General features: G+C 45.9%; 1 protein-coding gene and 1 long non-coding RNA gene across 7 annotated transcripts in view; both read left to right on the top strand.

The window, feature by feature from the left end:
* ASIC4 (acid sensing ion channel subunit family member 4) overlaps positions 1 to 24,180 on the top strand; it is a 208,438-nt gene that overhangs the window by 121,138 nt on the left and 63,120 nt on the right. The window lies entirely within an intron of this gene.
* Positions 15,541 to 22,538, top strand: LOC307199498. Its single transcript, XR_013831988.1, has 2 exons — positions 15,541 to 15,675; positions 22,325 to 22,538. It is a non-coding gene; the product is annotated as an uncharacterized lncRNA (long non-coding RNA).

Here is a 24,180-nt window from a genome sequence, read left to right as displayed (position 1 = left end):
CTCTGTATCCCATCCAATTTGATGTTTGCTTAGCAACATAGGAAGCTGTCTTGTACCAAGTCAGAGACTTGGTTCTTCTAACTCAGTATTGCCTACACTGATTGGCAGCAGCTCTCCAGGGTTTCAAGCAAGGGGACTCTCCCAACCCCATATGGAGTTGCTGGGGATTGAACCTGAGACCTTTGGAATGCAAAGCAGATATTCTGTTACTGAGTTGTGGATTTGCTTCTTTGTTATCTATTCCTCCTTCCTTCCAAGGAGCTCATGGCAACATAGGTGGTTCTCTCAGTCTTCCCAACCAATTGTATCCTCACGGCAACCCTGTGATGTAGGTTAGGTTACAAGAGAGTGACTGGTTCAAGGTCACCATCTTGTCTTGTGCTAATGCTGACATATTCCTGAAGGCTTGCTGTGTTTGGGGTGTTGTAGCAAAAATGATAAATGCCAATTTACAGACTTAAAAAAATTGTTGCAGCACAATATCTGCTTCATCAGTTGTGTGGCATGGAGCAATGCACGTATCCGATGAAGGCAGACCACAAAAACTTCTTATGCCACAATATGTCTTCAGCATGTCACAGGACTCTTCATTTCTTGTGCTCATACTGGGGCCCATAGACTGCCTGGAAATCCATGTGGATTTTAGAACCAATAATTTGTGAGTCACCCTGTTGCTCTAAGGTGAGAAGATGGGAATGTACCTCCCCTTTTCCATAAACAATTTTATTTTGAACACCCATAAGGTCATTTGTACATCTCTGAGCTTGTTCACACATGTAAATGTACATCATTGCTTATTCAGTCCTTGATGATACTCAGAACATGTGAAGTCTCTTGCCTGGAAACAATTCATTCAGCCTTGTGTGATATGCAAGGTCTGTCTTCTACAATGACTTCATTCACACAAGCAAGTCATATTGACTGTACAGTCAGCGAGTGGTGGTCACACTTGTGTGCTGTTCTTTGGCAAGATAATGACTTAAAGGTGTGTATACAAGTAGACTCCCCACAATTCCTACCCCATTCTAGTTTTACCTCCTAAGCCAAATCCCTCTACCTATTGTGGGGATTTCCCAAGGACAGACCAATCTGTTAACCCACATGCTCTGCTACTTTGCGACATGGAAGAGAAGGAGAGGCCACCCATCCCTGTTCCTGGGATCTGGAGGCTCTGTAACTTTTCTGTTCCAAAGCCGCTAGCTGCTCTGGCATGGGGGAAAGGGTAGCGGAAGGGATCAGAGTGGAGCTGTAGCCGCAGAAGGGTTGTTGGCCTTGGCTCTGCAGTGAGAGGAGGCCGATGCTGTGCTCCATCCATCAGAGCTGCCCGCAGGCTGGAAAATGCTAATAAGCAACCAGCAATGAGAGGGAATCTGTGTCCAAAGCATCTGAATAAGTAACCAGTCCCAGGAGCCGATGCAGCCTCCAGGCCTCTGCACCCCTTTCTCCATTCAACCAATCAATTCTGGTTCTGTGCAAAGCTACTTTCTTGGCAGGGTATGCTTGCTGCTCTGAGTCTTTCCTGGATGATTTGGCCCTTTTTGTGACTCCACAAATTGCAGAAAGCATACCTTCTGTAGATACAGTGTCCCCCAATTTTGGCGTCTTTTTGGCTTCAGTGATGCTTTCTCCATCCTGCCAACCCAGAAGTTGTTTCGCATGTCCCTAGCACAAGCAGACTCTTTGTGAAGGTACTCCAGCCAGAGATGATGAACCTGTCATTCTCCTGATATTGGTAGACTCCAGTTCCCATAATCCCTGATCAATGGCCATACTGGCCAGGACTGATGGGAGTTGGAGGCCAACAACATCTAGAGGGCTGCAGGTTCCCCCATCCCTGACATCAGCTCTTGGTTCAGGCTCTGCCCAGGAGAACCTGGCAATCCAAACCTCTTTTTTACTTGCAGTAAGACCAGCTAACAGAGCATCTTCAAACCTTACCTATACCTCTTGGGCAAACAAGCCCTAAAATACTAACATTGTGTATGACTCTCAGTGTCGGTCACTTGGACAGGAATAGACAGGTCCATTTTGTCAGGATCCAGTATATCTGGAGTAGTCTTTGGTTGGATGCAAAGCCCGCATCTGTGCTACCTAAGCATAATTAATGGGGCTGCCCTTGTTCTGTGGAATAGCATTTCTGTAGAGATACAACAGGCGCCCAGTCTCTTCACTTTCTGGAAACAATGGAGGACATTTTTGTTCCAACAGCTTTTCCCAGCTGGATAAAGGGGTATTTGCCATGAGTCTTTATTTCCGTATGGTGTCAGTTTTGTTTTAAATGTATTTCCTGAGGGATTTTCTTTCTTTCTTTTTTGGCATGCTTTTAACTGTTTTAAATGGTTTTTATTGTGCATCGCCTTAAGATGGTTGTATAGAAGACAATTAATAAATTAATGATCATCACCATCATTATCATCATTTTGGGCTTCCTTTGATTAGATGGATTTGGAAGCCGGGAAGCCTGAGGGTGACTCAGGCTGATCTCCCACTCTTTGGTTGTTTCCATAGTCTGCACTTCTACATATCACAAGGCAAAGGGCAACCTAACCGTAGTTGTGTTTGCTGCTACAATTGGCTGAGAGCCTATGCCTCTTTCTGGACCTGCAAGAGAACCGGTTGCCATGGGCAATAGGCAGAGGCTGAGTGTCACAACATCCTCAAGGCTCTGCTGGGCCCACTTAAGAGATACAGTATCCTTGACCAAGCCTTGTTGGTACCCCCCCTGCCCCCAGTTTAGCATCAGCAAAAGCATGCTATCTGCAGGGTAGAGAGCTGTCTCTAGAGTCTGACCTTCAAGGTGTATGGGACTGGCTGGGCTCCCCTGTTCTGTCCCCCCAATCGCTGCTGAGCAAAAACTTGGCAGAGTGGCTGGCATGGACCCCACATCTCCTGACAGATATTAATTGTTTCCCAGGAGAAGTTAATTAACTGGGGCAGGAGCGCAAGCAGCCTTGGGAGAGCGGAAAGCCTCATTAACTCCTGTGGGGGTGGGGAGGAGGGCAGTGAGAGGGAAGGAAGCAGTTAGATGGAAATGCGGGGGCATTCTTCATCCAGAGTGTGTGTATGATGAGTCAAAGTAGGCCCTGTTGGGCAGGAATCCAAGTCTTTATCCCACCCACCAAGAGAGATAAGATAGCATTGCTCATTGTCTCTCCCCCATCTGCTTCAGATTTTATCCCAGAATGAATAAGAAGTCAGCCACACTTGGAGAAAGTCAAGCCTAGGATAGCAACAATGGAGTGTCAGGTAGACTTGAGTCAGAAAGGGAGCAAGCAGCCCATGAATATTAAGGGAGGCCGACAGCAACCCCAAATCAGATAGGAGGGCCTGGTCTGGTCATTAAATGTTACGGACACCCCATTCCGCTAACACCAGGGCTTGGGGAGGGTGTCAGTGTAGAGCGATCTCGCTTGCCTGGGAATGGTGGCACAGCCCAAGAGCAGTCGCAGTTGGGAGCAGAGATGCCGTGGGGGCCAGCAAGCTCGGCACCGTCGCCGTGATTGAGATCAGATTGCTGCCACGCATAAAAAAGCTATCTTCATAATTATATTTAATGAATTGACTTTAAAAGCTCTTACGCTCTTATCTGGGTTAATTTAATATTACACACTTAATAAGCCTGTCTGTAATACTGTCAGGGTATGCATGAGCGCTGGGCCCAAGGAGCATCCTTCAAGCCACTCTTCCCGCTCGGCGCATGAGGGCAGCAGGTGTATGTATGTACCCGGGTCTGCCTATACACTGGTGCCAAGAAACAACGTAACCCTCTGGTTTGGAGCCTTGTGCCCCTGACTCTGCTTTCCTCACTGTGGCTTTGAGACTGGAGCATAGTTTCCATTTCTGTGGGGAAGCAACTCCTTCAGTTACAGGGGACAAAAGATAAGAAGGGAGGACACAGCAGCCAAAAGGAGCATGTGACCAGAAAGCAGCTGAGCCTGGGACAGCTCTGAGAAGATCCCTTGCTTGATCCCTGCTAATCTGCAGCAAGATCCCTCTCTGATGGAAAATATACTTTGGGACTTGCCCCCTGCAAGTGGGATAAACTGCTCAGAATCCTTTAGAGGCTTTTCTTTGTTGAAGTCTTAACTGTTCCCGCTCTGGGATTTTTTCCATTGCCTATAGAGATAGTGTTGGGCTTCCTACAGGAATATCATCAGGCTCCATCCTTTGGGTTCACAGCGGACCAAGGAATTGGGTTAGGGCTGCTGGGCTGAGGAATCTCTTTCCTGCAATTCATTCCGGATGGTCTTCCATTTACTTCCATTTACCAATCCTTTCCTTTGCCCTAGACATAGGAGATAGAGAGAAGGGCCACAAGTGTGCTCCCTGTCTGCTTTGGAAAACCCCTCCCTCTCTCAAGCCCTGCTATTCCCATAAAACAACAATTCTAGCAAGTCTGGAAAATGCCTCTAGGAGCCATCATCTTTATACATTGAGCGAAGTGTTCCTGCTGGTCTCTTTCAGCCCAAATAAATGCTTTGTGGAACCAAGAGTGGCCTTGGAGCAACATAAATACCCCCAGATCTCTCTCTGGATCACTTACAAGCCTGATCTTTCTTTAACAGAGCAGCATGCTTGCTCACAGACACTGGTTTCTCACACAGACGGAGTCTCTTTCAAGCTGCCAGAGGAGTGCATAGCTGCTCTGTTTTTCCTGGCAGCTGGGTGCTTTTCGAGGTCAGGGCTCCAGGACACAGAGATACTGTCCTTGCATCTCCTCCTTTGTCAGCTAGCACACGGCAAATGCCATAAAAGGATGGACAGTTGTTGCAGTCTTGCTCTCTGAGAATAATGATAAATATTAAGGCAAAATCTGCTTTTAAAAAAGAGAAAAAATGCCAACCTTTGTTGGTGTAGCAGTAGGCAAGCTTTCAAGTTACACTGAATTCATCATCAGGTGAATTAGAAAGCTTATTCCAAATACAGTAAAACAGAAGAGCCTGCTATATAGCAAAGTGATAGCCTACTAAACAAAGTGTTAGGATTTGTTTTTGTTTTTTAAAAAGGAGGGAGGTCATAGTCCCTGTGAGATAAGAGGCCAAGCCAAACACTGTGACTCTGGAAAGTCTACAGCTCCACTACCTGCTTCCCTCCCCCTTTTTCCTTCCTGCTCTGGAAGATTCAGTGGCAAGTGCCCTGAGCATGCCCGAGGGGCCTGGCTCTGCCATATGGGGATTAGTAGCTTCGGAGCTGCCAGCTTGATTGAAGAAAGAATTGTGTGCATCCTCATCAGCCTGACCAGACCTGGAAGAGCTTAAATGGGGCAGAATCCTACAACACCTCCAGCCATAAATTCCCACCCACCCTTCACTTTCATAAACTGTAAGCGGAAAGGGTTGATTCACACATCCTTACAACTAAATGTGTGAACTGCCTCCGTTGAAGGATATAGTGTCTTGAGGCAATGTCAAGTCAGCGATATGAAAGCTTTGTCTGTGGTCGTGGTTGTTTCATGCAAGTGAGGCATCACTAGATGTTGTAGTTTCTGAATTATAAGCGAGCCCATGTGAACTATCTCTAAGGTGAGGTGGAGCATCCACGTGGAACTCTGTTTCCTTGCATGGAACAAAGTGTGTTTCCATGGTTGGTTTTCTTGGTTGTTCTGGTAGTGTAAAACTAAACCATGACTGGTGTTTGCACATTCCCTTCTCTCCCTTCCCCTTCAGGGTTCCTTCCCTTTTTGGTTTGTGCCATGTCACAGTTGTCCTTTCATCCAAATGCCATTCGCACTTGTCGTGCAGTCCAGGATTGGAAACCAAGGTTTGATCTCTGATGGACAGAAAGGAAGGGAGGACTGTGGTTTGAACTATGCCATAGAGTTAGACTTCACTGGCTGTGGTAGACTAAGATGAAGTAGTATCTCTGTAGTTTGGAATATTACTCAAATTCCCTTTTGGTTTTACAGCAGTGGTGAGCAACTCACATTTCCACTTGTGGCCTTCAAACTCCCATCAGTCCCAGCCAGCCAGCATGGCCAGTAGTCAGAGATGCTGGGAAGTTGTAGTCCAACAACAACTGGAGGGCTAGGGGTTTCCTATCCCTGGTTTAAAGTAATAATGGCAATCAACATTTAAGGGATCGGCATCAGTCACACAAATTGACTGCCCAGAATGAGAGAAACTTACATAATTTGACCCCAGATATGTGATGCAAGGCTTTCAAACTTTATCATAGCACTGTTGAGTAAAGCTATACCCCTGCTAGAATATATAAAAGGCCCTTTTGCAAGGGATCAGTGTTGTGCTGGTACATGCATGCCCATATTGGTGGGTGTAAGCCTGCAACTTACGGGTGATGTTGGCTTGCATATATGTCAGGAGAAGTATTTGTGAAGAACTGTTGTTTCCTGTTCTTGTCTTGTGGTAGGGCAGTGGTACGTGATTTTGTATGACCTCATTGATCTGCCTCTAAATCCAAAACTGACTGATGGGACTTATTCAGTAGCTAGGATAATAATGATACCATCATGTACCCCAAATAAAAGAGATGCTCGTTGTATTGGGAGGCGGTGGGCACACCTTAATATAATTAACACCAGGTTTAAGTTAAAATTTAGGTGCAGAATACTAAATCTTTTAAAATATGTTAGAAAGCCTGGGTGGAGAAAAGGTGTTTACTGCTGAAAAGATGTCGTTGTAATCCCCAGACAGGCCTCTCTCTAGGGTAGCATCACCACTGAAACTGTCCTTTTAGGCAAGCATGGGGAACCTGTGGCCTTTCAGAAGTTAACTGGACTCCAGCTCCCATCATCCTTGACCAGTGACCGGTGGTATCTATGACCAACTACCTTTGGAAGGCCACGAGTTCCCCATTTGCTCGAAGGGTTGATCTCCTGTTCTGCAGGAGGAGTAGCAATCTGCAGCTTACAATCCACACTTCAAAAAAAACCAGGGATTTTTTGGTGACTATTACACCTCAAAAGCAGCCATAGGAAATGGCCCAGTAGGAGTTGTGTGAGCAGCCATCCCTCTTCCACTGTTTCACAGAACCACCGTTTTTTTTAGCAGACTGCGTGAGGGCAATAAATGGACGAAGCTGTCACAGGCTCTCATAGATGCCGAGACAGTGAAGAAGAAATAGGAAAATAGAGGGGGGTTTACAGAGTTATGACCTGACGGAGAGAGGAGTGAGTAGCCTGCGTGTCACTTTTTTGGGGAGGGGAAGAATGGGCATTGAGAGATGTTCTCTGAGAGTGTATCTGTATTGGATTGAATGTGTGCCAGATGTTCCCAGCTGCAACTATGGGCTGAATCTTTGGGCTCGGGGGTTTCCTGGCAGTACAGTCAGGGTATATTCTGGTGCCAGGTGCCACCAGTCGTCGATGTGTGGGAGGCGACCATATTTACGCGCCGGGGGTTCCCGAGCTCCCTGGAACAGGGTTTGTGTGACAGTGCCTCTGCCATTAGGCACTCCACACGGTTTAGCGTGGAGAACAGAAGGTTTACAGAGCTGCGCTAAATGACGCAAATGGTTTGAGGGCCGTAAAGAGGGACGGTTTTATGTCAGACGACTCTATAAAGCACGGCTGCTCTGCCATTGATGAGATATTGGGCTTTATTTATAGAAGGCCCTGATTACGCTAGAGGCCGGCATACTCTGAACGCCAGCCAGGGCCTGGGGATAAGAGGGCGACTCATTTCCATGCAGCTGCCGTCTCCGCTTTCACACATTAAAGGGGGGAAATTAACAAGTTTGCAGCCAGTCAGGTGGAAAAAACAATAATTGTTTAAAACTGTGTTTCCCCCTTTCTAAACCGCAGACCGCCTGAGACTCCCAACACGCGTGCAGCACTGAGATAACAAAGGACCAAAAGGTCAAGTCAGGCCTAGCAAATGAGAGAGGGAGGGAGCCTGGATTGTCCCCTTGCCGTTCTGCATTGAGCTTGTGTTGGGCTCCAAGAGTCTCTGCCTCTTTGGCAGCCCATATTTAGTGCCTCTGCAGTGGAGGGCAGTAGAGGAAGAAGCACACGCACACAACACGTTCCTACATGTTCACAGGGCCCTAATGGCAATCATGTTTTGTGAAAGGACAACAGCTTGGGTGTACCCGGGAAACCAAAGGTCCAGCAGCATTTTGTGCATATGTTTAACAGCCTTCCCCAACCCAGTGCCCTGCAGGGGTTGTGGGACTACAATTCTCATCATTCCAGGCCATTGACCATGCTGGCTGGGGCTGAGGGTTGTGGGTTCAAGCCACATGTTGGGCAGAAGATTACTGTGTTTCCGGGGGTTGGACTAAATAACCCTTATGGTTCCTTCCACCTCTACAGTCCTGTAATTCTATGATTCTATGAATACCTGGAGCCTGGCCACAGGCTGCTAGGGGAGGCTTTTTTAATACATTACCCCTCGAACACCGATTAGAGAAGCAATACAGACAGCTCCAAGAATCAGAGTAATGGTTTTGTGTCTTCATGACCTGATTGTGACATTTACAGTCAGCTGAAGGAAGCTTCATATGCCGCAAATACTGAACAAAGAGGGCATGAGATAGAGAGGTATTATTATCGTTATTTATTTATACGGAAATTTCTGTCCTGCCCTTTTGGTGCCTACGCACCACTCAGCAGCTAACAACAAATAAAATCAAACATTAAAAATACTGTGTATGTGTATGTGTGTGTGTGTGTGTGTGTGTGTGTGAGAGAGAGAGAGAGAGAGAGAGAGAGTGAGTGAGAGAGAGAGAGAGAGAAATTCAACAGATAGGTATTCAGCCAAAGGCTCTCTTTTATCTGTTTAATCACTCCTTAGAGATTTTGTAAACTATTTTGTGGTTTATAAATGGATTTAAATAAATAATCGAAGCAAATATGTGAGCAAACCAGAAAGCTGAGTCTCCCAGGGCAAAGAGTTCCACAAGTTAGGTTTAGTCACAAGGGAAGGCCTTTTTTCTAGTCCCCGTCAGCTGAGCCTCCACCATAGTCTGGACACAAGGGTCTCTTTGTCAAATTTTAGGACATGGACAGGCTGGTATGGGAGCAGGTGGCCCATGAAGGCCAAATTAGACAATATATTAGCTTTGTATTTGTGTTTCCAAGTACAGGTTGTTGTTTTTTAAAGAAAAAAGAAAAACGAATTGCTAGTGTGGTTGGCTTGATTCTGACTTAAACTTTGGTGCAGGGATAGTTAATGTGATGCCCTCCATATGGTATTGGACTCCCAACTCAAATTAGCCCCAGCCAACATGGCCAATGGAGAGGATAGGTAAGAGTTGTAGTCAAACTGTGTCTAGGGCATTTTAACCTTTTGCAAGGAGGTCCATGGTTCTGCTCTGCATTGGGGGCCCCATGTCAACAATTTACCTAGCCCTGCTGCACTTCAGCAAGGTGGCTGCATCATGTATCTGCCTTCAGGCAATGCTCCGTTGTATGCATTTATGCATTTATTTATTACATTTTTATATCACCTTTCCTACAAAGAGCTCAGAATAATACATGGTCTCTCTCACCCCCAGTTTATCTTCCCAAGAACACTATGCTGAGAGAGAGAGAGAGAGAGAGAGAGAGAGAGAGAGAGAGAGAGAGAGAGAGAAGGGAGGGGGAATGTGAATGACTGCCCTAAGGTCACCTAGTAAGGTTCATGGCTAAGTGGGGATTTGAATCTAGACCTCCCCGTTGTAATCCAAAATTCTAGCCACAACACCACACAAATTTTCTCATGATCTCTCTCTCTTCCCCCCCCCCCACTTCTTGTGATCCTACCTGCTCAAAGGAGGAGACGAGGCAATGTAATTATACAAATCAGGTTTACTTTTGTACATGTTACGCAGTTTACTCCAGTGAGCATTTGTGTGCAGGGCAGGGATGGGGAACAGGGCTGTGGAAACTGTTGGAAGCTCTATGTTAAATGTGAGCCTTTCCTGGAAGGAACTGAGAAGGCGAGGTGAAGGGAAACAACAAGATGGAGCAAACTCACCAGTGAAGGGGCAGGGAAGCTGCTCCAGTTCCACCCAGGTTCTCCCACCTATGCAGAATGAGTGTGGGATTTGACCTCGTTGCATTAAGAAGCCTGGTCTGATAGGAAAGGAGATTGTTGCCCCAGCTCCCCAGCTTTGACCTGTAATCCCACCTCATCTGATCTCCTAATGAACTGAACAGCAGCTCAGTGACCCGTCCAGTATGTGAATGGCTTGGCTTTCATGGCTGAAGAGCTGCACAGCGCTGATAGGAATGGAAGTTGCAAGGGATATGAGCCCATACTGCAAAAAAAAATAAAAAAAAAATGATAGAAACAGAATCACTTTTAGATCCATGTCTGTTCAAGCAGGTGTCCCATCTGCAACAGTGCCCAGCCCTGACATTCCCGTGTTGCTCATCAAAGCTTTCTGAGCAAATCCCTGTCCCCTCTCTGTCCCTTCCCTCCCTAAAAACAATATCTGTCATTTCTCAGTAATGTTAGTTGTCCTGTGAATGTGTTGTATCAATTGGAACTCATTCACTGGGTTTTTAAATTGTTATTCCCTTCACAAGTGAGCTTCACAGTTTGTTTGTTTTTGGTTATAGGGTTGGATGGTTTCTTTATTTTTAAAGTTAAATGTGTGTGAAAATTCCTGCCTTTTGTTTCCTTTAAGACTGCCGCCTCTTTACATCATCTCATAGTTTGCTGCCTTTTGTATTGTACAAAGTATTTCACAGCAATGGAAAACATAGAGGGGGAATCTCATTGCTTGGTTAGACCATCTGGGAGGTGTGTAAGCTCTTGGGATTAATGGAGTTCTTGCTCAAATAGAATAAAAATTAAATGAAAACTGATTACCATCATCTCAGGAATTATGAAAATTATAACAATATTGTGGCACCTAGAAGATTTGCACATTTATTATGACATAAGCTGGGGGGCAATCTTTCTGGGCTTGGGGCACGTTTGGAGATCTAAGAAACAGATGTGGGCACCACAAAATACTAATTTCATAGTAGAGAAACTAACAGTGCTCAAAGACCCTCACAAAACAACCAGGCAGAACAGCTACACACACCCCAGAATGAATAAAATACAAATGAAAAAACAGGGACACACACCCAACAACAACAACAACTCAAATAAATAAATAAGTCTCAATTTAAAATAGAAAGGGTGGAATTGTGCCGCTCAGTGATGAATGTTCTATCTATGCAAGCATTGCAGCTTACCACATGCAGGGTTCCCACTGATAGAGTTCCTTAGTTGAATACTGCCTAAAGATTGGGAGGGGCAAGGAGCTTTGGTGGGCACTGATGGGGTGTGTGTATCAGGATGCCATACTCCCCACAAGCGTCACACTGAGGACCCCAGACAAAAGCTTTTGTGGACTACAGTCCACTTCATCAGATGCACAAAGCAATCCCAAATTGGAAGATACATGTGATTGCCCACTCAGGATTACACTTCCTACATCTGATCTTGTTTATTGTACTGTATGTCCTTACTATATATATTTTTATCTTAAGTCTTGTACCCCATTCTGGGATTCCCTGTGGTGATGAAGAGCAGGCTAAGAAATATTTTATATAATTAATAAATATGTAGTGAGAGTCTTATGACATCTTAAAGACTAGCACTGCCAGAGGCGCCAACGATTGAGGGGGCCAACATCGCGCGCATGATGTCACATGTGTGATGCACGACATGTTGTGTTTTGGGAGGAACCAGAGGGTGGAGCCGAACACTCTGGCGAGCTCTCTCACTCTCAGCCTCTGTCATGGGCCAGGAGGAGGAGGACGCAGCCCTCGCTCTCCACTTCCCACTGGTGGCAGGACACATGCTGAGATCTCCCTCAGGGTTGGCAGATGCGGAAAGCCCATGGTTTAGGGCCGAGGAGAGGAAGGGAGGTGGAGGCAGGTGTTATACAGCAGCAGCAATAGCCATCACGGCCTCCTTCTGAAGCCACCTTCTTGTGGCCCTGCAAGGTGTCAACAGAGAGCAACCACCTCCTTTTCCCAACTGGCTGGCCAGCCAATGGCTATTTTGCACGTGCTTGTGTGAGAGGCCCCACCTCAAAATGTATACAACATATACATGATATATATACACAGTTTAAAACTTTAGAAGTGGAAACAGCATTTCAAACAGAGCTCATTAAAATAACATACTAAAAAAAACCCCGAACAATTAAAGCCCGTGTTTACAAGAGCTATGACTGAGAGCCGGCACATCCAGCCCCCTTGGCTCATGCCCAGTCTTCCCTAAGCCCCAACAGAGCTCCAGTGGGTCAGAGGGGGAGAAAAGCTGAATAGGGTGAGCAAGTGCTGGGTGGCAGCTGTATTCCCCGTGCTTTCTTGCAGGAACAGTGCCCATCAACTGGGGGGTACCTCAAATATTGTATGTTTGGGGCGAATATTGTATGTTTGGGGCCCTCAGCCCCTATGAGCTGGCACCTATGAACACTGCTGCTCTTCTGGAAATATACACCTTGTATTGAATTTTTTAAAAATGCATGTCTTGACGCTAAAATTCAGAAACCTGGTGGATCTTGAAAATGCCAAAGTGCATGTAAGCCTTGCTTCCCTGGGTCACTGGGACACATTGTGACACCTCCATCCCTCTCTTGACTTATCTTCTATTATTCCCGATTGATGTGTGTTAAAGGGTACTTAGCTGCTCCTTCCTCATTGTGTCTGAAAGATCAAAGCCTTGCCAAACTTGTTCCACTTCAAGGTACTCCTTTCCCTACTTTGTCTCCTCTGTTAATTATCTTGTAGCAGTTTCATCCTCTGTCTTTGTCTCCTTTATAAATTGATGTCCTAATATTATTATTGCATCTTCTGCGGTATGGAAATGTTGCCTCCCCTGACTGTTTTGATTCAGCCTGTCTGTGTGCTGAATCTTTTCCAGTTCTGCTGTGTCTTTTCTTCCTACCTTTCTTTCCTCCTTTTTTCGTAGGTAAGGGGTTACCAAAGCTGTGCATGGGCACCCCTTGTATGCGCATGCCATTGGCTTATAGAAAAGTGGTGAAGCTATTTTCTGTATTATTCGCTTTCTATCCCTTTCATAATTGCTTCTAACATCTCGGCTGCCTTTTGACAACTGCAGCCCATTGATCTGGTGTTTTCCGGGAGCTAGCCACAAGGACTCCCTTAAATCTCTTTCCTCAGTGGGAGCAACCTTACACATCATAACTCTTAGCCCAAAAAGAAGGGTTGCTTTTCCCAGGATGCCTCACTTTGCACTTGCTGGCATTAAATTTAATCTCCCATTTCATCGTACCTTTTCCCAATTTTATGGGATCCTTTGGGAAATCCTCCCAGTAGCCTGCTTTAGACTTAAATGGTCTTGAGTATCAACTGCAGGCATCCCCTAACCCTGCCCAAACCTCTGCTTAAATGCCCGTCTTTTTTTCTCAGTTCCTATTGAACACTCCATTGTTTACTTCTCTCCAGGATGAAAATGGACCACAGATCCTTGCCCTTTGTGTCTTATCTTGTAATCAGTTGCTCATCTATGAAAAGCAGCCCTGATCTTATCTCACCCAGCTACTTAATTTTCTTAAAAGCCTCCAGTTTCAGTACTTGTCAAGAGAACTTCCGAGAAAATTGCTTCCCTTGTACCCATATTCTTATCTGTTTTCTCTCTCTCCCCCCCCCCCCCGCCCTCCCAACTTCACTTGGGATCTTCCACATCCCCTTTTTGCCTTCTTTTCTCTGTTGGTGGTTCTGCACATCCTACGAGTAACTGTTGCTGGTGCCACAATGGAGGGAAATTCCTTTCCACCTAAGTGCTAGTTGCCTTACTTAGCATTGGGGGTGGCACTATATGACTGGAGTAACACTCTTCTTGTGTGCTTTGGTGCAGTCCTAGCTCAGTCATTGCAACTGATACTACTGATCTCTGTGCTGTACTGCTTTGCAAATGGGAGAGCTCTGGAATTCACAGAAGGATTCCAGTTTTTGCAACTATGATGAAGGCCACATTCCCTAAACTGGAACTAGTTTTACGTATTGGGGGGGGGGGGAAATCCCCGGCTTGGCTTGGCTTGGCTTCTATTGGCTTGGTTTCTATTCTATTCTATTCTATTCTATTCTATTCTATTCTATTCCCACCTTTCCCACAAAACTGGGACTCAAGGTGGCTCACAAAAATTCTAACAAATGCAGACAAAATGCATTTAGTTAAAAACATATTAAATGTTCTTGTTAAAAAACAATTAAACTATCTTTGAAACCAAAACAACATTAAAAAAACACTATTTACTAAGAAGCAGATGGGGGGGGGGAGACCCCAGCCAAATACTGTAGCACACTATTAGGAGTCCTTTCCTTAAAAGCAATCAGTTCTCCAAGCCTGCTGGAATAAAAAAAGTCTTCACTTCCCAGCAGAAGGTCAACAAGGAGGGAGCCAGTCTAGTTTCTCTAGGAAGGGAGTTCCAAAACCTGGGAGTAGCCACCGAGAAGGCCCTCTCCCACGTCCCTACCAAGCATGCCAATGAAGGCACTTTTAGTGGCTTTTTGTCTTGCACAATTAGGGAAGTTTAGCTCAGCTTTTTCTTTTCAGGGATTGACAAGGGAAGGGGATAGATAGTGGAATTAGGGTTGCCATATGTCCTTTCCTCCCCAGGACACGCCCTCTTTTTCATGGGTAGTCATAGCAATCCATAGTTAAAAGTAGAAGTTGGCCAACGGGTCCTCTTTTTTGCTTGTCAAAATATGGTAACCCTAGCTCCAGCTTTTCTGTTTCCCATATCCAGGACATGCAAGTGTGGACAAGTGGTGGGGGTCAGTGCCAGATAGGTGGGAATGCGGATAGGTATTCTGACATGGAAAGAGGAGCTCCATCTATCAGCTGTTGGGATACTTTGGCTAATCCTACTTGTCTTCAAAGAAGTGACTAGGTGTGTGATGAAGAAGCCTTGATTTACAATCCTAACTAGCTTCTAGGGCTAAGCTTATGTCTGGGAGACAGGCGGAGTGAGCTCAGCACTTCTTTCCCAGTCCCATTGCATTGGAATGGGGTGGCATGTGATGCAGAGGGACTGCAGAGAGGTGTATGGGAAGAACGTCCACCGGCCTCAAGCTAAGTATTGGCTTGTGACCCCTGTGACTGAAGGTAGGCCCATCTCAGCAGCTGCCAGTGCCCTTGGGAGAGGGGTGGCAGCAAAGTGATGTGAATGGGGCCCTGATTGATGCAACTGCTCATTATCCCCTCTCCATCCTAGGCTCTCCAGGCCACGGATGCTGTCAAAGTAGCCTCAGCAAAGGAAGCATCCCTGCTGTGACAGCAGCTTTGCGGTGGCTGTGCCCCACCATGGCCCCTGACTTCCTGCTCTCTCCCCTCCACCCTTCCTCCCCATTTGCCTGTCTGTCCACAGCCTGGGAGCTACTAATAGCCAGCTCTGTTGTGCAGGGAGCGCAAGGGTGATAAATAATCTCCAAACAGAACAATTAAGGCTGCATGTGGCGGCCTCTTGCTCCCCCCATCTCCCCCCCACACACACACACACTTGTGCACTGCGTCTGGGACTCCTAAGGCGGCGAGAATCCCTCTTCATTAATCAAAGATCAGCTACAATTACACTCACTAATTATTTGCAAAGACTCTTTTGTATTTTCTGTCTCTCCAGCAAAATGCTGATTGGACTCTGCAGAGGCTCCACTGCCCTTGGAGACTGAGGGCGGGGGGAATGAGGATGTGGGTGGAGGAACACTCCAAAAGAGCCCAATCTTTGGCCTTAACTATCTATCCAGCATCGCCACTAAGCAGACAGGTCTGTCCACAGTGGCATGGGGAGATCATGTCCATGCAGTACCCAGAACCCACAGGGGCTGCAAGCTAGGGTGAGATTGGGATCACAACCTGGCAGGGGTTTGGGGCATTATACAAATTAAGACAAATCATAGCTGTTTCTTTGGAATAATTCTTTTTCTGCTGGCTGTGCAGGAGGGCAAGTAATATGGCAGATGATCCCTTTGTCAAATGAAGATCTTAAAAAGGTAAAGGTAAAGGACCCCTGACAGTTAAATCCAGCTGCGAACGACTCTGGGGTTGTGGCGCTCATCTCACTTTACTGGCCGAGGGAGCTGGCGTTTGTCCACAGACAGTTTTTCCAGGTCATGTGGCCAGCATGACTAAGCCACTTCTGGCGAAACCAGAACAGCGCATGGAAACGCTGTTTACCTTCCCATCGGAGCGGTTCCTATTTATCTACTTGCACTTTGACGTGCTTTCGAACTGCTAGGTTCGCAGGAGCTGGGACCGAACAGCAGGAGCTCACCCCGTCGCAAGGATTCGATCCGCCGACCTTCCAATCAGCAAGCCCAAGGCTCAGTGGTTTACACCACAGCGCCACCCGCGTCCCAAATAATGAAGGTCTTGCTCCGTCCCTTTTGGCTCCTGAAATGTCACTAGGCAATACGCACACACTTTCAAACTTATCTCCACTGTTATATGGGCTAGAAGCTTCCTTGCTTATTGAAATAAAATCTGAGGCTCTTGTGGGGTGTTTGTGCAGTGTTGCTACATGTCTGCATACATATATGCACTGCTTATCTGTGTGCAGGAATGCATGTTATGTTTTTGCAACCTTTATAAACTAATTATAATAGAGTAGAAAGGGCCATCCAAAATGATCAAGAGCACCTCTGTGGAAAGGCTAACTCAGAGGCCATGTAGTGGGCCCAAACCAGTAGAGCTCACTCCTAACTGAGAGTAGACAGGCATCCTCCTTGCTGAACTTCAGGAGCATGGCTAAGACTTTCTTGTTCCAGCAGACATTTTAAGGTAATGCACAGTTTTATGATAAATTTTATTGTTTTATTGTCCCATTTTCTGTGCATTGTTTTCATGTGCACTAGTAATGCAAATAGTTGTTATATAGGACATTCTCTCTTGGGAATATTGAGTTTGAGATGACAATGAATCATCCAGGCAGAAATATCAGAGAGGCAGTTGGAGGTTAAGGCCTGGACCGAGGCAGCTGTTCACATGCAGAGAGATAAAGTTGGGGGTCATCTGCTTACAGCCTTGCGGGGACAGTTTGTGGGTAGGGCCATCTCTCTAGATAGGACCAAAGCTATGTGCTAACCCCTTACCAGTGCTAGGCATGGAGAGAAGTAAGGGGAAACTGGAGAAAGTTCAGTGTATCTCTTCTCCCCTTGCCCAAGTTGGAGGACCACAGATTCACATGGCAAAAGGCCCACTTTCTCCTGAGCAGTGCTTAAAATAGGAGCAGAACCGCAGATGAGGGGCTGTTTCCCATGAGATGTAGGTGCGCCTGGGGCAGAAACAAAGGTCCTGTCTTCCTAACCCTCCCTCTTCCCCATTTCCCACTGGATAGTTTTATGCTTGTCTGTGACCCCTCAGTGATGTACATTGTGCTCCGCGCTGGCCCTGACAGCAGCAAGGCCGTGCACTTGCTCTGTTGTCTGGGAGACTCTCCATCACTCTGGTGCTGCTGGTGCCGATCGTATCTCTCAGCACTGAGCGTTGCAAGGATGTTTCCCTAGGAGAGCTCAGCTCGGCACCATTGCCTCCTCCCTCAGCCCAGAGCCCCCCTTCCCCCCCTGCTTGCCTAGTTCCTGCTCCGACATCCTGTTCTCTTATCGCCTGACATGGCCTTAATTAACTCTGGCCTGATAACGGGCCCAGCTGCTTCTGCACAAACCCCATCCTAACACACACACAGAGACACTGACACACACTACTCAAGTCAATCATGTGATTGTGCTCAGAAAGGTGAGTGTGTATGTGTACCATCATGGTTGAGTGGAAGGGGTTAGTGTGTTTAGAAGTGGTGCAAATGACCCCTTCACTTAGGCACAAATATAGCAAGTACACATTTGCCAGAATTGTGTGTGTGTGTGTGTGTGTGTGTGTGAGAGAGAGAGAGAGAGAGAGAGAGAGAGAGAGAGAGAATCCACATATCCACAATTTGCAAATAATATGCAAAATAGAAGACGTGTGACTAAAAGCCCTCATAACTGGAATTCATGGTGCAAACACACATTTTTAATTGGTTGTACTAAAGCCAGCTAGTACATTTTGAGCAGGCCTCAATCTCCAAGGAAGACGGTATGAACCTTTGTCAGTGGGTGTAACTTGGAAAGCAGCATGTCTGAAGTATATTACATCCCTTCTGCCTGCATCAGCCTGCAAATGGCATTCCAGAACCTAGGGATCTTAGGGCAGCTGTCCGTATGAGGGGGCAAACATGATTGCTGTGCGCACATTGACCTTTCCACTGCAACATGGATTATGTATGTGTCTGGGAACAGCCAGTGCTTAAGCATTATGCACTTACATATGTGTCGTCCACACAGCTATGGTAATCACCATTGCAACTTCAGTCCAAACAACATTTTATTATGCAGGAAAGGAGAGGAAAAAGGGGCCCTCCAGCTGCTGATGGACTCCAACGCCGAGCATGGCCAGTGTTCAGGGGTGGTGGGTGTTGTAGCACAGTAACATCTGGAGGACCACATGTTCCTCACATTTGTTCTAGACAACATTGGTGAGATGAGTGGAGCCCTTTAAAGTGATTTTGTTGTGGATGCCTTTCAGAATGCTCCTAAACGCATCTAAGAGCTGGTCCTACGATTACATATAGGTGGCTGCCTAGGGCAGTGCTTATAGCAGTGAAACACATTCAGCAAATGATGAAAGGATCTTCCCTCTCCATTTGCTGTCTAGGAATCAATGTGCTTCAGTGGCTCAGTGACAACAGGCAGTGAAGGAAGGACAAAGCCTGAAGCTAGAATCAGGCAACAGGGTAAGGGAAGTGGATATGCAAGCAACCAAAGCAGCCTAGAGCTTAAGTCAGGAATGAGAAGCCTGGGGGCCTCCGGATGTTCTTGGACCACAGTTTACACAATCCCTGACCCTTGACCTTTCTGACAGGGACTGATGGGAACTGGAGTCTAGCAACATCTGGAGGGCCACAGGTTTCCCCTTCCTTGGTCTAAGGAGACAAATTGTAGCATGCAGCGTGTTAGGACCTAAGGACAATAGTTCATTCTGGGGTGCCAAAGAAATTGTGTGAGGCAGGGCTCACCATAGTAATAGAAACATAAGTTTGTAGAGTTGGAAGGTACCCCAAGGGTCATCTATACCCCTGCAATGCAGAAATCACAGCTAAAGAATCCCTGGCAGATGGCTATCCAACCTTTGCTTAAAAACCTCCAGTGAAAGAGAGTCTACCACCTTCCAAGGTGGCCCATTCCACTGTCAAACAACTCTCACTGTCAGAAAGTTCTGGTGTTTGCCTGGAATCTCCTTTCTTGTAATTTAAATCTGTTGGCTTGAGTCTTATCCTCTGTAGGAGAAAACAAGCTTGCTCCATCTTCCATGTGACAGCCCTTCAGCAAAGTAGCCATCATATCACCTCTTCTCCAGGCTAAACATACCCAACACTCTCAACTGTTTCTCATAAGGCTTGGTTTACAGACCATTTATCATCTTGGTCACTTTCCTCTGTGCACACTCCAGCCTGCCAATATCCTTCTTAAATGGTGGTGCCCAGACTGGACAAAGTACTCCAGGTGTGAGCTGACCAAGGCGGAATAGAGTGATACTTTTACTTCTTTTGATTTGAACACTATGCTTCTGTTGATGCAGCCTAGAATAGCATTATGGTTTTTTGCTGCTGCATCACACTGTTGACTCATATTAAGCTTGTGGTCTGCTAAGACCCCCTAGATCCTTTTCACATGCGCTACTGGCAATCCAGGTGTCCCCCATCTTGTATTTATTTGTGCATCTGGTTATTTCTACCTTACTGTTAGAACCTTACGTTTGTCTCTATTGAAATTCATTTTGTTTCTGATTCTTAACTCTTCATTGGTGACAGTAGATATGCCCAATATCCTTGTTCCCTTAACCAATTTCTAGGCTAGGGAAAGGGGTGGTTTGGATGAATGCCCACTTTGGGCACCTGCCCTTTGGTGGAGACCAGGGTTTATTCTGCCCCTCAGCTCTCCAGCCTTCCTTTTCCCTGTCCTCAACGCAGTCAATTATTATATCACTGAGGTGGCAATTCAAATACATTCCTAGCAGTTCATCCACAGCTCTTGGCAAATATTAGCCAAAGGGAGATTATTCCAGAGCAAAGTTTGCTGATGGGTATCTCTGAATGTTTGATCTCTTCAGACTCATCCAAGTCACTCTGCCTACCCTCCTCACTCCCTCTGCTCAATGCCAGCAGCTCCAGTACAATATGTGGGTGCCCCCCCTACATTATAGGGCACACGTAGACCTATTACCATCTACCACTTCTATTTTCCTGGTTTGAAAACAGCAGTCAGTTTTCATGAATTTCCAAAGGCATTATAGACCAGATGCAACATTCAAATGACCAGTAAGGGTCTCTGTTGTTGCTATCCCTTCTCCAAGAGTGAAAATGTAGGTGGCATCTTGGTTATGGTGGAGAGGTGCTATAGGGTAATTGGCTTTTAAAATGGGGAGGTTGGGTAAATTGTGACACAGCAAAGGGGGAGATTTGTGCCCTGTACCAACAGCAATGGGAGGGGACTCCTCTGGGTCTGATGGATCTTTCTTCAAAGACAATGGAAGTGGTGGGTGTTCACATTCTGTTTTGTTTATTATTGGATGGTATATACTCTGTTGATGTGGGTTGGGGACTTGATCAGTGCCTGAAGGGGAAACAGCTTCATGCACACCACTCTTGCACTTTCTGAAGAGTGGAATATAAATAAAATGATAGGATAAATAAATGTTTATATCCTTACTTCAGCGCTGGAAATAGGGCAGGAGAGTGTGGGGCGGGGAGCACAAAATAGGGCCAATGCAATGCAAGGTGTATGTGTATGTGCATGGGGGGGTATTTTTCAGGTAGTATTTGCTCTGCCTCACCCCTCTTGTTCTACCTGTGGCTGATCTATCTTTAGGGATGGTCAAAACCATTTTTAAATGGTTATTGTTGTTGTTGTTGTTGTTGTTGTTATTTTAATGTTTAAAAATACAGTTTGCATTAATACAAATGAAGAGCACAAAACAAATCTAAAACGATTCATAATATTTAATAGTTTCAGTATTCTTCAAACTTTGCAGAACTTCCAGAAAAAGGAAACTTTGCAAGTGTGAATCAGCTAGCAAAAACACACACACACATACACCTTGCAAAATGAATTGTATCCTGGCCTTAGCCAAAGATGAGCAGCACTCAGGGGGATGCGAGTTCCTTGATGGAAACAAGCTAAGCCTCATTGCAGTGGTATTCATGGACAATCCTGGCAGAAAAGTTGTCACCCGTTCTTAACAGGCTAGTTTGGATAGGAGATCTCACTGCTATTAAGGAGGTTGACCTAGAGGATCACTTCCATATTCAGTTTTTTGCTGTAGTACCACCCTCAATTAAAGGCACACATGGTTGAATTGCAAAACTATTTTAGTGTGGTGAACAGTTGGAATGGCAAGGTCAGTGGTGAATGCTCCAGAAAACTGCATTTTAATTGCTTCACTCAATAGATAGCTCATGACTAAACACAGTTTTAGAGCTTCCCAAAGCAGGTTGAACAATAAAGTAGCAAACAACAGTCTTGAGTGTGTGACAATGGCTGCTTTATACAGATTTGACTGCTCAGTCACCCCGTCACCTGCACCACGATATTTAAAGTAGAGCCTGAATCCACATTCACATTCTGGGCTGGCCCAAGGCATTTTGCTGCCTGAGGCGGAGCCCTCCCCACACCCGCAAGATCAGGTGCATAATATCCAATATTGACCAAGTCATTTTTGAACCTGAAGCAAATGATCCCACAAGTGCCTTTCCCCCTCCCTGGCAGTAAAAATCCAACAACAATAATAGCTTGCCATTTGTCGTCATTTCAGAGCACCCAGAATCAGCTGCTTCAGCTGCCATCTCTCTTTGCCTTATGGTAGGGCTGGCCCTGCTCACATTCTCCTGGCTATGAGGTTGCCAGCTGCCCTAGAGCTTGCCCAAGCTAGGCTTGCAGGCGCTTCTGTGGGAGTCACTGTTGCCTTGGAATGCCGGGTCCTATCATGTCTGTTTCATTGATTTAAGCACCGCCGAAAGGGTTTTAATCAGCCGTTAGCTGCCTGCTTAGGCATCAAGAACAAACCCATCAGCCAAGAGAGAACCACAAAGGGCCAGGCCCAGGGCTGGAGCAGTCCCAACTCTTTAAAGATGCAAATTGGCAATCAAAGATCAAAGCCGTGAAGTTGGCATAATCTCCCTTAAAAGGGTTCCATTATTAACGAGCTGGGCTTGTAGCTCACCCTACTTCACTTGCAGCTTCTGATGAGGCTGCCAGGCTGTGCCCTCCCTCCCTCCCACCGCCTCGGCTGCAGGGGGAAGGATGAGAGGCAAAGGAGTGGGAAGGTCTCGCCCTGTTTGTTTTTCTCTCCTCTCTAATGTGTTGGTGTCAAATTCTCCTTGGCAGAAACTACAAACCCCCGGAATCGAACCACAGGGACAGGGGGAGAGAGGAAGAGAGATGTCGTATCTGAGAGAGAGATACAGAGAGAGGAAAGAGTGGAGAAAGATTCTTGTATGGTGGGCTAGGTTCTCCTGCGTGGAAGAGAGGATTTCAGCAGGGCAAGCAAAACCTGCCCAAATCCCCTGTTCTATACACAAGTATTAAAGATGCAGCAGAGCCTTGTTTTCTTTCACATCTCTCTACCCCACACCCCACCCCCAATGTTAATGTGCTCATCAGTCCCACCATTGCCGACACCCTGGCTGTCCCTTCTCTGGGCATCCTTCTCACACAGAGACATGCATATCATCTCTCAGTTTTTTTCTGATGCTCTAAGGTCCAGCCTGCCAAGACATTTTGCTTCCTGTAGCAGAGCAGCAAATGGTGCCTCCCCTCACCCCATGCCATCAAAGGCTGGGCAAGGTACCATATTTTTCCGTGTATAAGACGCCCCCATGTATAAGACAACCCCTACTTTTGGGGACCCCAAAATTAGGAAATAGGCACATGCACTATCTGTGTATAAGGTTCCCCCCCCCTGATTTTTAACCTTATTTTAAAGTAAAAAAAACCCTAGTCTTATACACAGAAAAGTACGGTAGTTTGATTCCTGAGACAGAAAATCGCAAAAGGGAATTTCCCTCTACCTGGCAGAAAAGGTATCAGCAGCATCATTATCACATTGCTGCCTTTTCATAACACCGCAAAATCTGCTGCCTGCTTATGGCAGCTGCCTCACTCTGGTAGGGCCAACCCTGTATCTTCTTGGCTTGCCTCTCCCCACTCCCTTCCTTGCTTTCCTTATGAAATGAAGGGGAACATGCCTTTCAGCCGCTGGGCTCTGGAATAAGGAACAGAAGCCATAAAAGGACGTTCACTCAAAAACACTTGGTAAGGGTTGCTTGCCCTACCATTTAACTCGTCCACCCCTGTGATCACTAGCCATGCAGGGACCCCCCCCCCTTTCTGTATTGTGTGTCTGGGCAAACTGGGGGGGGGGGTTTAATCCACAGTAATGATTTGCATGGAGTCAGGAGGTGTGGATAGTTAATTTCATGTTAATTATTTTGGAATGCAACAGGGTGATTTTGTTTGTGCTGCACAAATGAGCTGTGATTGGAGAGAAAACACCTGAAACGAGGGATACAATGAAAGGCAGGCACCCAACTATATAGAAACAATAAATAAATAAATAAATAAATAAATAAATAAATAATAGAGTCAAATTTAATTTATGGAGAGCTGTGTATGGGAGAGTGGTATGAGGGTGTGAGTGAACTGGGTGGGTAGAGATGCTCGAGGGATTTGTTCTCTCTGAATTCTGGTGTGAGCTGACCTGATCCGCCTTCTCCTAGGCTATCATGAAGATCTGAACACATAGTTATCCTGCAGAGTTCGCTCTTTGAATTTTATGGTGTAGTTCTCAGCTCAAAAAGCCTACTTGTTTTTAATTGTTGTAAATATGTTTATTTTATTTTTAATTGCATTGTTTAATCCCTGAAGTGTTTGCCACCCACTGGGAGAGCGAAGGGTGGGATAACCATTTAATAAATATAAATAAATAAATAGTAAAGATTTTAGGGTGAAATACATTTGAAAATGCATACTTTGAGAGAAAACAGATTTATAATTCTGTATCTTATGAGAAAAAGCATTCAAATAAAGTTTTAAAATGTATATTTAATTATGGGGGGGTTGGTGTGGATTTTGTATTTAAGAAAGTTTGCAGATTAATGCAGAAATGGGGCAGAACAGGCTTATGAATGATCCTGTGCAAAAGTGGCATAGAACTGGAAATGAAGTGATGTAACCATTCCTAC

The sequence above is a fragment of the Podarcis cretensis genome, assembly GCF_951804945.1.
Source record: "Podarcis cretensis genome assembly, chromosome: 1".
Lineage (NCBI taxonomy): Eukaryota > Metazoa > Chordata > Lepidosauria > Squamata > Lacertidae > Podarcis > Podarcis cretensis.
This window is presented reverse-complemented; position numbering and strand designations above follow the sequence as displayed.